This window comes from Ranitomeya variabilis, chromosome 5 (assembly GCF_051348905.1).
Source record: "Ranitomeya variabilis isolate aRanVar5 chromosome 5, aRanVar5.hap1, whole genome shotgun sequence".
Classification (NCBI taxonomy): domain Eukaryota; kingdom Metazoa; phylum Chordata; class Amphibia; order Anura; family Dendrobatidae; genus Ranitomeya; species Ranitomeya variabilis.
In genome coordinates this window covers 432,782,060-432,795,227 of record NC_135236.1, presented here as the reverse complement: position 1 = coordinate 432,795,227, position 13,168 = coordinate 432,782,060, and positions in this window count along the sequence as shown.

Sequence of the window (13,168 nt, the reverse complement as noted above, 5' to 3'; positions counted from 1 at the left end):
TTGATTCTGCCTCAGTACACTGCGAGGGCAATGTTCTGGTCTGAGTCAAAGGAACAGCATAGTAATCTGGCTGTGGCTGTGCATCTGTGCACTCCATGTCCGATTCAACTTCGAATGGGAATGGCCTGTTAACTGTTTCACTGTCTAACCCAGGAACGGTATGTGTAAAGAGCTCCATGGAGTAACCTGTTCTGTCGACTGACGCATCCTTCACTGTTGTTCTGGGTGAAGGACACAAGGAAGCGACTTGTTCCTGACCGGGAGCATCCACTGACGATGCACTGCTCTGACATTTGGCACTTTCCGAGGAGGAGGCGAAAGAGCTAGACGCAGAGTCAGCAATGAAAGCCAATACTTGTTCCTCCTGCTCCGGCTTCAAAAGTTTTTTTCCTACTCCCAGAAAAGAGAGCGTTCGAGGCCTTGTGTAGCCAGACAACGAACCTGGCTCAACAACTCGAGACTTAGGTGCTGTACTGCTTTTACCACGACCACCTGATGCTCCACCACCACTACCATCATTACCAGCTGACAATGACCGCCCACGGCCATGACCTCTTCCACTAGACTTCCTCATTGTTTGCAAAACGTAACCAAAGTAACGGTATTTGTTACTGTAAAACAACTTATAAGGTGAACTCAAACTTCTGTTGGATTTATATATACCTTTATAGGTGCCTGACACTGAAAGGAAAATCAGGCCCAATGTTACACACTAGATTTTCTGTGCCCCAATAATTTGAGACAGATGGCACACACAGGACCAGCACTCAAGCAGAAATGCCAATCTTAATCTCCCACTATTTTTTTTTTTTTATGGGAGAATTTAAAAAAAAACAAAAAAACAATATTACACACTAGGTTTTCGGTGGCACACAATGAGAGACAGATGCCACACACAGGACTGGCACAGAGGCAGATTTGCCAATCTTTATCTCACACTAATTTTTTTTTTTTTTAAAGGGAGAATTTAGAAAAAAAAAAAGGCCCAGTATTACACAGTGGTTTTCGGTGGCACACAATGAGAGACAGATGCCACACACAGGACTGGCACAGAGGCAGACTTGCCAATCTTTATCTCCCTGCAGTAATCTCAGGAAAGTATGGCAGGCAGCTATAAAAAGGACTGCTGCACACAAAAGTGGGGACAAACACACAAGATAGCTGTGCAGAAAGGAACAACAGGATTTGTGCTTTGAAAAGCGCACGGCGTACACACAAAGCAACGCAGCTATCAGGGAGCCTTCTAGGGCAGCCCAATGAGCTACAGCGCTGAGGAAAAAAAAATGTAGCTTCCACTGTCCCTGCAAACAAAAGGTGGTGTTGGACAGTGGAAATCGCTACAGCACAAGCGGTTTGTGGCTTTATGTACCCTGCCTATCACTATCCCTGCTTCTGAAGAAGCAGCAGCAACCTCTCCCTACGCTCAGATCAGCAGCAGTAAGATGGCGGTTGGCGGGAACGCCCCTTTATAGCCCCTGTGATGCGGCAGAAAGCAAGCCAATCACTGCAATGCCCTTCTCTAAGATGGTGGGGACTGAGATCTATGTCATCACGCTGCCCACACTCTGCATCCACCTTCATTGGCTGAGAAATGGCGCTTTTAGCGTCATTGAAACACAACTTTGGCGCAAAAGTCGCGTACCGCATGGCAGACCCCACACAGGGATCGGGTCGGTTTCATGAGACGCCGACTTTGCCAAAAGTCGGCGACTTATGAAAATGAACGATCCGTTTCGCTCAACCCTAGTCATCATTATGAAAGAGAGTGATGGATCTCTTAGGATCTCCTTCTTTAAGAAAAATACATCCACAAGTAATCTGCTGAGATGGGAGAGTCATCACCCCAAGAATTTGCTAAGAGGGAACCCTAAGGGACATTTCTTGAGTGTGCGTTGTAATTTTTCCAATTTAAATTACTTTCAATGGCACAGTTCCGATTTTACGGGGAGGTTTAGAAGGAGAGGATACCCCAACTATGTCATCTATGAGGCATATCACCATGCACTCTCGAGGAATAGGAGCTCCCTTTTAACATCACAACCAAAACAGGAAAATTATAACATCACGTGACTCACAAGGATGCATGGCAATCAAGCGGATAAGGCCATAGGGATTTTGAGGATGTTCTGGGGGATGCTAAGGGCGTACCCAGATATTAATAAATGCATTGCACCAGCACCATCGGTGACCTTCAGGAAGGGAAGGTCTCTAAGCGCTCACCTGGTCCATAGCAATTTTACTTCCCCTGAATCCCCAGGCACTTGGCTCGACCGAAAACCATTGGGCACTTTTAGATGTGACTCCTGTAAATTTTCCAGATGTGTGACCCAACGTAAATCATTCCGGAGCACCAGGACTCACAGGGAATACAATATGAAAGACTTCACTAATTGTAGCGCTTCAGAGGTAACGTACCTGTACATGCCTTATAGATTACATAGGTAAAACTAAAAGGCAAATATAGGTACGGATTGATGAGCAGTTAGGGGTTATCAGCAATGGCAGGGAGACCCCGCTTGCACACCACGTGAATCTGGTATGTTACGGAGACATGAGTTCACGTGAGAAGCCAGCGCTTCTTATTGTCAGAATGCCTTGGCGTGGCGGGGTGGCTCAAAGAATTTATCATTTTTTTGCTAAATGTCTCATTTTGAAATACCAGTAGAAATTAATATGTGCATATGCACTTTATGTATTGCGTTCTGACCATAAGCAGCGCTGGCTTCTCTTCTTTTTTTTGACATTGGTTTGTGGCTGACCACCACTGTTGCCATGCGCACTGGGTTAGGCATACCATTCTTTCTGTGTTCATTGTGATTGATCTAGGCTGCTGTACACACATACAGCAGCCCTGCCCTGCCCTAGGCTCTGTTTGATTGTGCACCTGTGTCTGGTCCTGTCTCACCCTTCATCTGTGGTGCTGGTAAGGCAGTGTGGAGGTTGAACCTGTAACATCTATGTCCGGACCTGGTCAACCTTAATCTGCTCTTGCCCTTTCTGGTGCCATGGGAGTGATTTAGAAATGCTTCATCTACAATTTGCATTTAATGTGGTTTTGCTTTTAATACATTTAGGAGGCCGTAATGGCACAGCGAATATAAAAAAACGTAGAGTAGGACTGCCCCATTTGAGAATACCTTGGTGTGGTGGGGTGGCTCAAAGAATTGATCAATTGTTTGCTAAATGTCTCATTTTGAAATGCAGTTAGGAATTAATATACTGTATGCATATGCACATTATGTATTGCATTCTGACCATAAGCAGAGCTGGCTTCTCCTCTTTTTATTTTTGACATTGGTTTGTGGCTGACCACCACTGTTGCCATGTGCACTGGGTTATGCACAACATTCTTTCTGTGTTCATTATGATTGATCTAGGCTGCTGTACACACATACAGCAGCCCTGCCCTGCCCTAGGCTCTGTTTGATTGTTCACCTGTGTCTGGGCCTGTCTCACCCTTCATCTATGGTGCTGGTTAGGCAGTGTGGAGGTTGAACCTGAAACATCTATGTCTGGACCTGATCAACCTTTATCTGCGCTTGCCCTTTTCTGGTGTAATGGGAGTGATTCAGAAATGCTTCAGGTACAATTTGCATTTAATGTGGTTTTGCTTTTAATACATTTAATAGGCCGTAATGGCACAGCGAATATAAAAAGCGTAGAGTATGACTGCCCCATTTGAGAATGCCTTGGCATGGCGGGGTGGCTCAAAGAATTGATCAATTGTTTGCTAAATGTCTCATTTTGAAATACAGTTAGAAATTAATATGTGCATGTGCACTTTATATATTGCGTTCTGACCATAAGCAGCGCTGGCTTCTCCTCTATTTTATGGTTGTCGGTTGTATAATATAGAGTAGACAATTAAAACAGGTATTCCAATAATAAAAAAAGACCATTTATATTAGAGTTGAAGGAAGGAAGAAAAAGGTCATGTGTCTTTACCAAATAAAATTGTACCAGAAAATATATGCAGAATCAATTCCAACAAGAAAGCACCAACAACTGGTCCCTGTATTCAGGTGGCCTGTGCATGCATCTAACATTAGATTATTTAGAGTAAAGAAGGGGGCTCAACAAATAATTTTTAACAATACGCACAATATAGTAAAAAAAACCAGTAGTTTTAAGTTTCTAGATTATGTTATTTCTCTAAAAAAAATAAAAAAAATTTGCCTTTACCTAATATGGTGAGACCAAGAAATCTTAGTAGAATCGCGTCTAAATAGCAAGCACTTGCAACTGGCCAGTGTAGTCAGGTGTCACGTGTATGAGTCTAATATCAGACTATTGAAGCAATGATGCAGGGTCAAAAAAGTATTTTAACCCCTTTACCCCCAAGGTGGTTTGCACAATAATGACCAGGCCAATCTTTACAATTCTGACCAGTGTCAATTTATGAGGTAATAACTCTGTAACACTGCAAAGGATCACACTGATTCTGAGAAGGTTTGTCGTGACATATTGTACTTCATGATAGTGGTAAAACTACTTCAACATGACTTGTGTTTATTTGTGAAAATTAAAACAGAAATTTGGTGAAAATGTAGTAAATTTTGCAATTTTCAAACTTTGAATTCTTATGCCCTTAACTCAGAAAGATATGTCACACAAAATAGTTAATAGATTTCCCACATGCCTACTTACACCAGCACAATTTTTGAAGACACAATTTTTTTGTTAGGAAGTTATAAGGGTTGAAGTTAATCGGCAATTTCCCATTTTTCAAACAAGATTTACAAAACCATTTTTTAGGACCACATTGCATTTGAAGTAACTTTGAGGGGTCAATATGACAGAAAATATCCAAAAGTGACACCATTCTAAAAACTGCACCCCTCAAGGTGCTCAGAGCCACATTAACCCCTTCACCCCCGGAGCTTTTTACGTTTTTTCGTTTTTGTTTTTCGCTCCCCTCCTTCCCAGAGCCATAACTTTTTTTATTTTTCCGTCAATATGGCCATGTGAGGGCTTATTTTTTGTGGGACGAGATGTACTTTTGAATGATACCATTGGTTTTACCATGCCGTGTAACAGAAAACGGGAAAAAAATTCCAAGTGCGATGAAATTGCAAAAAAAGTGCAATCTAACACTTGTTTTTTGTTTGGCTTTTTTGCTAGGTTCACCAAATGCTAAAACTAACATGCCATTATGATTCTCCAGGTCATTACAAGTTTACAGACACCAAATATGTCTAGGTTCTCTTTTATCTAAGTGGTAAAATAAAATTCCAAACTTTGCTTAAAAAAAAAAAAAATTGCGCCATTTTCCGATACCCGTAGCATCTCCAATTTTCGTGATCTGGGGTTGGGTGAGGGCTTATTTTTTGCGTGCCGAGCTGGCGTTGTTAATGATACAATTAGGTACAGATACATTCTTTTGATCGCCCATTATTGCATTTTAATGCAATGTTGCAGCGACCAAAAAAACGTAATTTTGGCGTTTTGATTTTTTTTCTTGCTACGCCATTTAGTGATCAGGTTAATACTTTGTTTTTATTGATAGATCGGGTGATTCTGAACGTGGCGATACCAAATATGTGTAGGTTAGGGTTGAGCGAAACGGGTCGTGCATTTTCATAAGTCGCCGACTTTTAGCAAAGTCGGCGTCTCATGAAACCCGACCCGATCCCTGTGCGTGGTCGGCCATGCGGTACGCGATCTTGGCGCTAAAGTCGCGTTTCGTATGACGCGTTTAGCGCCATTTTTTCAGCCAATGAATGAGCGTGGGCAGAGTGATGACATAGGTCTTAGGGGAGTGAACGCCTATCGTCATGTTATCGCTTGTGCGCAGTAGGGATTTGGAATGTGCAATACGAAATTTTCTGTGCTGGGACGGTGGGGGGAGAGAGAGAGAGAGAGAGAGAGAGAGAGAGAAAAAAATAAATAAAAATAAATTCCTTCATTGGGTTTCGTGTTTCGGACGAAACTCGACTTTTCACGGTGGTCGGCCGATTTCACTCGACTCGACTTTTAAGACAGTCGGGTTTCACAAAACCCGACTCGACCCTAAAAAACTAAAGGTCGCTCAACCCTAGTGTAGGTTTGATTTTTTTTTTATTGTTTTATTTTGATTGAGGCGAAAGGGGGGTGATTTGAACTTTTATATATTTTTGATTTTTTTATATTTTTAAACACTTTTTTTAAAATTTTGGCATGCTTCAATAGCCTCCATAGGAGGCTAGAAGCATGCACAACTCGATCGCCTATGCTACATAGAGGTGAAGCACAGATCACCTCTATGTAGCAGAAATGCAGGGTTGCTTTGAACGCCGACCACAGGGTGGCGCTCAAAGTAATCGGCCATCAACAACCATAGAGGTCTCAAGGAGACCTCTGGTCATTATGGCAATGCACCGGGAGCGCTAGTTAAATGCCGCTGACAGCGTTTGACGGCGGCATTTAACTAGTTAATGGGCACGAGCGGATCGCGATTTCGCTCGCGCACATTGCGCGCACATGTCAGTTGTACAAAACAGCTGACATGTCGAGGCTTTGAGGTGGGCTCACCGTACTATTCCGTCAGCTGGCGAAAGGTGTTAAAGAAGTTTATTAACTCTTCGGGTGCTTCACAGGAATTTTTGGAATATGGAAAAAAATGATAATGTAACTTTTTTCAAAAACATTTTAATTTAGCCCCAAATATTTCTATTTTTGCAAGGGCATGCCAAAACCACTGTTTGGGAGCATGACAGAGCTCATAAGGTAAGGATCACCACTAGATTTTTTGAATGCAAAATTTGCTGGAAGAATTAGTGAACACTAGTGTTTAGCATTCCGATACTGCAAATATCGGGTATCGGCCAATATTCGCTGTATCGGAATTCCGATACCGAGTTCCGATATTTTTGTGATATCGGAAATCGGAATCGGAAGTTCCTATAAGTTCCCATGCATGTGCGGTGCATATGGTTCCCAGGGTCTGGAGGAGAGGAGACTCTCCTTCAGGCCCTGGGATCCATAATCATGTAAAAAATAATGAATAAAAATAAAAAATATGGATATAGTCACCCCTCCGACGGACCCGGACCTCAGCGGTGCAAGCGTCTGCCTCCGTTCCTAAGAATGCAGTGAGTGTAGGACCTGCGATGACGTCGTGGCTTGTGATTGGTCGCGTGAGCGGTCACATGAGCGGTCACGCGACCAATCAGAAGCCGCGACGTCATCGAAGGTCCTTCACTCTGCATTCTTAGGAACGGAGGCAGACGCTTGCAGCGGTGACAGCCAAGGGCCGTCCGAGGGTGAGTATATCCATATTTTTTATTTTTATTCTTTATTTTTTACATGAATATGGATCCCAGGGCCTGAAGGAGAGTTTCCTCTCCTTCAGACCCTGGGAACCATCCAGGATCACTTCCGATATTTGTGTCCCATTGACTTGTATTGGTATCGGGTATCGGCGATATCCAATATTTTTTGGATATCGGCCGATCCAAACCGATACCGATACTTTCAAATATCGGAAGGTATCGCTCAACACTAGTGAACACCTGTCATGTTTTAAAAGCCCCTGATGTGCCTAAACAGTGAAAATCCCCCATAAGTAACACAATTTTGGTAACTCGACCCCTCAGGAGCCTATCTAGATGTATGCTGAGTACATTGAACCCCAGGTGCCTCACAGAAGTTTATAATGTTGAACAATGAAAATAAAACAATCACATTTTTTCCCACAAAAATGTTCTTTTAGCCCCAAATTTTGCATTTTCGTAAAGGTAACTCAAAAAATTGCACAGTACAATTTGTTGTGAAATTTCTCCTGAATGTGCTAATACCCCATATGTAGGAGAAAACTATTGCTTGGGCGCACGGTAGGGTTTGGAAGGGAAAGAGTGTCATTTGACTTTTTGAATGTAAGATTTGCTAGAATCATTAGTGGACACCAGGTCCTGTTTGAAGAGTGCCTGATGTGCTTAAACAGTTGAAAGTCCCCACAAGTGACCCATTTTGGAAACTATGCCTTCAAGGAATGTATTTAGATGTGTGATGAGCACCTTGAACTCCCAGGTGCTCCACAGAAGTTTATAAAATTGAGCTGTGAAAATAAAAAAATCTAATTTTCTCCCCAGAATTGTTATTTTAGCCTCATTTTTTGTTTTTACCAGGGTCTTGTGCAATTTGTTGTCCAATTACTCCTGAGTATATCAATACCCCATATGTGGGGGAAAACTACTTTTGAGGTACAATGCAAAGCTCAGAAGGGAAGAAGTGCCATATTGGAGTTCAGATTTTTCTGGAATGGTTTGAAGGTGCCATGTCACACTGACAGAGCCCTTGAGGTGCCAGAACAACAGACACCCACCATATGTGAACTCATTTTCCAAACTGTACCCCCAATGAATTCATCTAGGCAGCATGGGCAGCACGGTGGCGCAGTGGTTAGCACAGCAGCCTTGCAGCGCTGGAGTCCTGGGTTCAAGCCCCACTAAGGACAACATCTGCAAAGAGTTTGTATGTTCTCTCTGTGTTTGCGTGGGTTTCCTCCGGGTACTCCGGTTTCCTCCCACATTCCAAAGACATACTGATAGGGAATTTAGATTGTGAGCCTCAATGGGGACAGCGATGATAATGTGTGCAATCTGTAAAGCGCTGCGGAATATGTTAGCGCTATATAAAAATAAAGATTATTATTGAAGATTATTATCTAGGCGAGCAGTGATCATATTGACACCACATGTGCCTCACAGAATTTTATACCATATAATCGGTGAAGAAAGAATAATTACATTTTCACCACTAAAATGTTGTTTTAGCCCCAAGTTTTTAATTTTTCTAATGGCTAATAGGAGAAATTTTTATAACAAACTGAGGTCCATTTTTTCTTGTGTGCACCAATACCCTGTTACGGCTAGCGGAACGCACCAAATAGTTAGAGAAAAGGAATAAGGTGCGTTCGCAGCTCAGGGTCCACCGTGCAGAGATGGAACCTGCTGCTAAGCAATGACGGACTATATGGCAGTACAATGAGGATACACATAGGTTATAGCTTCACCCTGTGTGAAATAGGCGAACCCTGTTGCGTCACAGGGCCGCAGTACCGCACGTAACAAAACTAATAATTAAATAGCACGAGAGTGCATGCTAACCACCCAGACTTGGGTTTGGAAAGCGCGGTGATAGCGCACGGCGCCGCACTGGCGGTCACAGCAATAGACGCTGTTTGTGTACCAGTGTTGGTTACAAGTCGGGCGCTAGATTACAATCATCCTCCTTACGCGAGCATTCAAACACAAGGGAGGGGATGATTAATGAGCGACTTTCACTCACAACACACACACATAAGCAAATGTACAGGTCCTTCTCAAAAAATTAGCATATAGTGTTAAATTTCATTATTTACCATAATGTAATGATTACAATTAAACTTTCATATATTATAGATTCATTATCCACCAACTGAAATTTGTCAGGTCTTTTATTGTTTTAATACTGATGATTTTGGCATACAACTCCTGATAACCCAAAAAACCTGTTTCAATAAATTAGCATATCAAGAAAAGGTTCTCTAAATTACCTATTACCCTAATCTTCTGAATCAACTAATTAACTCTAAACACATGCAAAAGATACCTGAGGCTTTTAAAAACTCCCTGCCTGGTTCATTACTCAAAACCCCCATCATGGGTAAGACTAGCGACCTGACAGATGTCAAGAAGGCCATCATTGACACCCTCAAGCAAGAGGGTAAGACCCAGAAAGAAATTTCTCAACAAATAGGCTGTTCCCAGAGTGCTGTATCAAGGCACCTCAATGGTAAGTCTGTTGGAAGGAAACAATGTGGCAGAAAACGCTGTACAACGAGAAGAGGTGACCGGACCCTGAGGAAGATTGTGGAGAAGGACCGATTCCAGACCTTGGGAACCTGAGGAAGCAGTGGACTGAGTCTGGTGTGGAAACATCCAGAGCCACCGTGCACAGGCGTGTGCAGGAAATGGGCTACAGGTGCCGCATTCCCCAGGTAAAGCCACTTTTGAACCATAAACAGCGGCAGAAGCGCCTGACCTGGGCTACAGAGAAGCAGCACTGGACTGTTGCTAAGTGTTCCCAAGTACTTTTTTCTGATGAAAGCAAATTTTGCATGTCATTCGGAAATCAAGGTGCCAGAGTCTGGAGGAAGACTGGGGAGAAGGAAATGCCAAAATGCCTGAAGTCCAGTGTCAAGTACCCACAGTCAGTGATGGTGTGGGGTGCCATGTCAGCTGCTGGTGTTGGTCCACTGTGTTTCATCAAGGGCAGGGTCAATGCAGCTAGCTATCAGGAGATTTTGGAGCACTTCATGCTTCCCTCGGCTGAAATGCTTTATGGAGATGAAGATTTCATTTTTCAGCACGACCTGGCACCTGCTCACAGTGCCAAAACCACTGGTAAATGGTTTACTGACCATGGTTTTACTGTGCTCAATTGGCCTGCCAACTCTCCTGACCTGAACCCCATAGAGAATCTGTGGGATATTGTGAAGAGAAAGTTGAGAGACGCAAGACCCAACACTCTGGATGAGCTTAAGGCCGCTATTGAAGCATCCTGGGCCTCCATAACATCTCAGCAGTGTCACAGGCTGATTGCCTCCATGCCACACCGCATTGAAGCAGTCATTTCTGCCAAAGGATTCCCGACCAAGTATTGAGTGCATAACTGAACATTATTATTTGATGGTTTTTTTGTTTGGTATTAAAAAACACTTTTATTTGATTGGTCGGGTGAAATATGCTAATTTATTGAGACAGGTTTTTTGGGTTATCACTTATCAGGAGTTATATGCCAAAATCATCAGTATTAAAACAATAAAAGACCTGACAAATTTCAGTTGGTGGATAATGAATCTATAATATATGAAAGTTTAATTGTAATCATTACATTATGGTAAATAATGAAATTTAACACTATATGCTAATTTTTTGAGAAGGACCTGTATACTAGTGCATGGCCGTGTGTTGTGAATTCCGTTCTGGAGCTCCCTCCTGTGTTTGCTAATGGTATGTTTGTGAGTTCTGCCCTTGGGCTCCCTCTGGTGGTTTCGAGTGGAACTGCTGCTCCTTTAGGTAGCTGTAGCAGCTGCCTCCACTGATCTCCTTGCCTGGGTTTGTTATTTAAACCTGCTCTGGGCTTTAGTTCATGCCAGCTGTCAATGTTCTTGGTTGGATTTGGTTCTCTCCTTGGATTTCTCATATGGCCTGTCCTTGTCAGCAAAAGATAAGTTTTTGCTAGTTCTTGTTTGTCCATTTGTTTGGACTCTATTGCTCTGCAAATATGTCTCTTTTTGTCCAGCTTGTCACTATGTCATATTCAGGCTAGCTGGAAGCTCTGGGGAAGCAGATTTGCCCCTCCACACTGTGAGTCGGTGTGGAGTTCATTTTTGTAAACTCTGCGTGGATTTTGTAGTTTTTAATACTGACCGCACAGTATCCTTTTCTCTCTGTCTATCAAGTTTAGTATTGGCCTCCTTTGCTGAAATCTGATTTCATTTCTGTGTACGTCATTTCCCTCTCCACTCACAGTCAATATTTGTGGGGGGCTGTCTTTCCTTTGGGGGTTTTCTCTGAGGCAAGATAGCTTTCTATTTCCTACTTTAGGGGTAGTTAGCTCTTAGGCTGTGACAAGGTGTCTAGGGAGAGTCAGGAACATCCCACGGCTATTACTAGTGTTGTTGTTAGGATTAGGAACTGCGGTCAGTAGAGTTACCACCTCCTCAGAGCTCGTCCCATGTTACGTTTTAGCCACCAGGTCATATCAGTGTGGCCTCTTAACCACCAGGTCATAACAGTACAGCTGGCCTACAATGTGTTAAATGCATCTCAAAAGAGGGAAAAGAAGGTTCTGGGTCATTTTTTTTCCTTTGTAGCTTGTTTTGTCTTTTTTTTCCCCTTAATCTCTGGGTGGTTCAGGATTTTGGTGCTGATATGGAGGTTCAGGGTCTGTCCTTGCGTGTGGATCAACTCACTGCAAGGGTACAGAGTATCCAAGATTATGTTGTCCAGACTCCGGTATTAGAGCCTAGAATTCCTATTCCTGATTTGTTTTCTGGGGATAGATCTAAATTTTTGAACTTCAAAAATAATTGCAGATTGTTTTTTGCTCTGAGACCCCGTTCCTCTGGTGACCCCATTCAGCAGGTGAAGATTGTTATTTCTTTGCTGCGTGGCGACCCGCAGGACTGGGCATTCTCCCTTGAGCCAGGAAATCCTGCATTGCTCAATATTGACACATTTTTTCAAGCGCTCGGATTGCTGTATGACCAGCCTAATTCTGTGGATCAGGCAGAAAAGACTTTGCTGGCTGTGTCAGGGTCAGGAAGCAGCAGAAGTATACTGCCAGAAATTTAGAAAGTGGTCTGTGCTCACAAAATGGAATGAGTATGCCCTGGCAGCGATTTTCAGAAAGGGTCTTTCTGAAGCCCTAAAAGATGTTATGGTGGGGTTTCCCATGCCTGCTGGTCTGAATGAGTCAATGTCTTTGGCCATTCAGATCGATCGGCATCTGCGCGAGCGCAAGGTGGTGAACCATATGGCAGTGTCCTCTGAGCAGAGTCCTGAGCCTATGCAATGTGATAGGATTTTGACTAGAGCAGAAAGGCAGAAATTCAGACGTCAGAATGGCCTGTGTTTTTACTGTGGTGATTCTGCTCATGCTATTTCTGATTGCCCTAAGCGTACTAAGAGGGTCCCTAGGTCTGTTACCATTAGTACTGTACAGCCTAAATTTCTCTTGTCTGTTACCCTGATTTGCTCATTGTCGTCCTTTTCTGTTATGGCATTTGTGGATTCTGGCGCTGCCCTGAACTTAATGGACTTGGAATTTGCCAAGCGCTGTGGTTTTTCCTTGGAGCCTTTGCAGAGCCCTATTCCCTTAAGGGGGATTGATGCTATGCCATTGGCCAAGAATAAACCTCAGTACTGGACATAGTTAACCATGTACATGGCTCCAGCACATCAGGAAAAAATTCGCTTTTTGGTGTTGCATAATTTGCATGATGTTGTTGTGCTGGGTTTTCCATGGTTACAGGTACATAATCCAGCGCTGGATTGGAGATCTATGTCTGTAACTGGTTGGGGTTGTCAGGGGATACATAGTGATATTCCTTTGATGTCAATTTCCTCGCCCCCTTCTTCTGAAGTTCCTGAGTTTTTGTCGGATTTCCAGGATATATTTGATGAGCCCAAGTCCAGTTCCC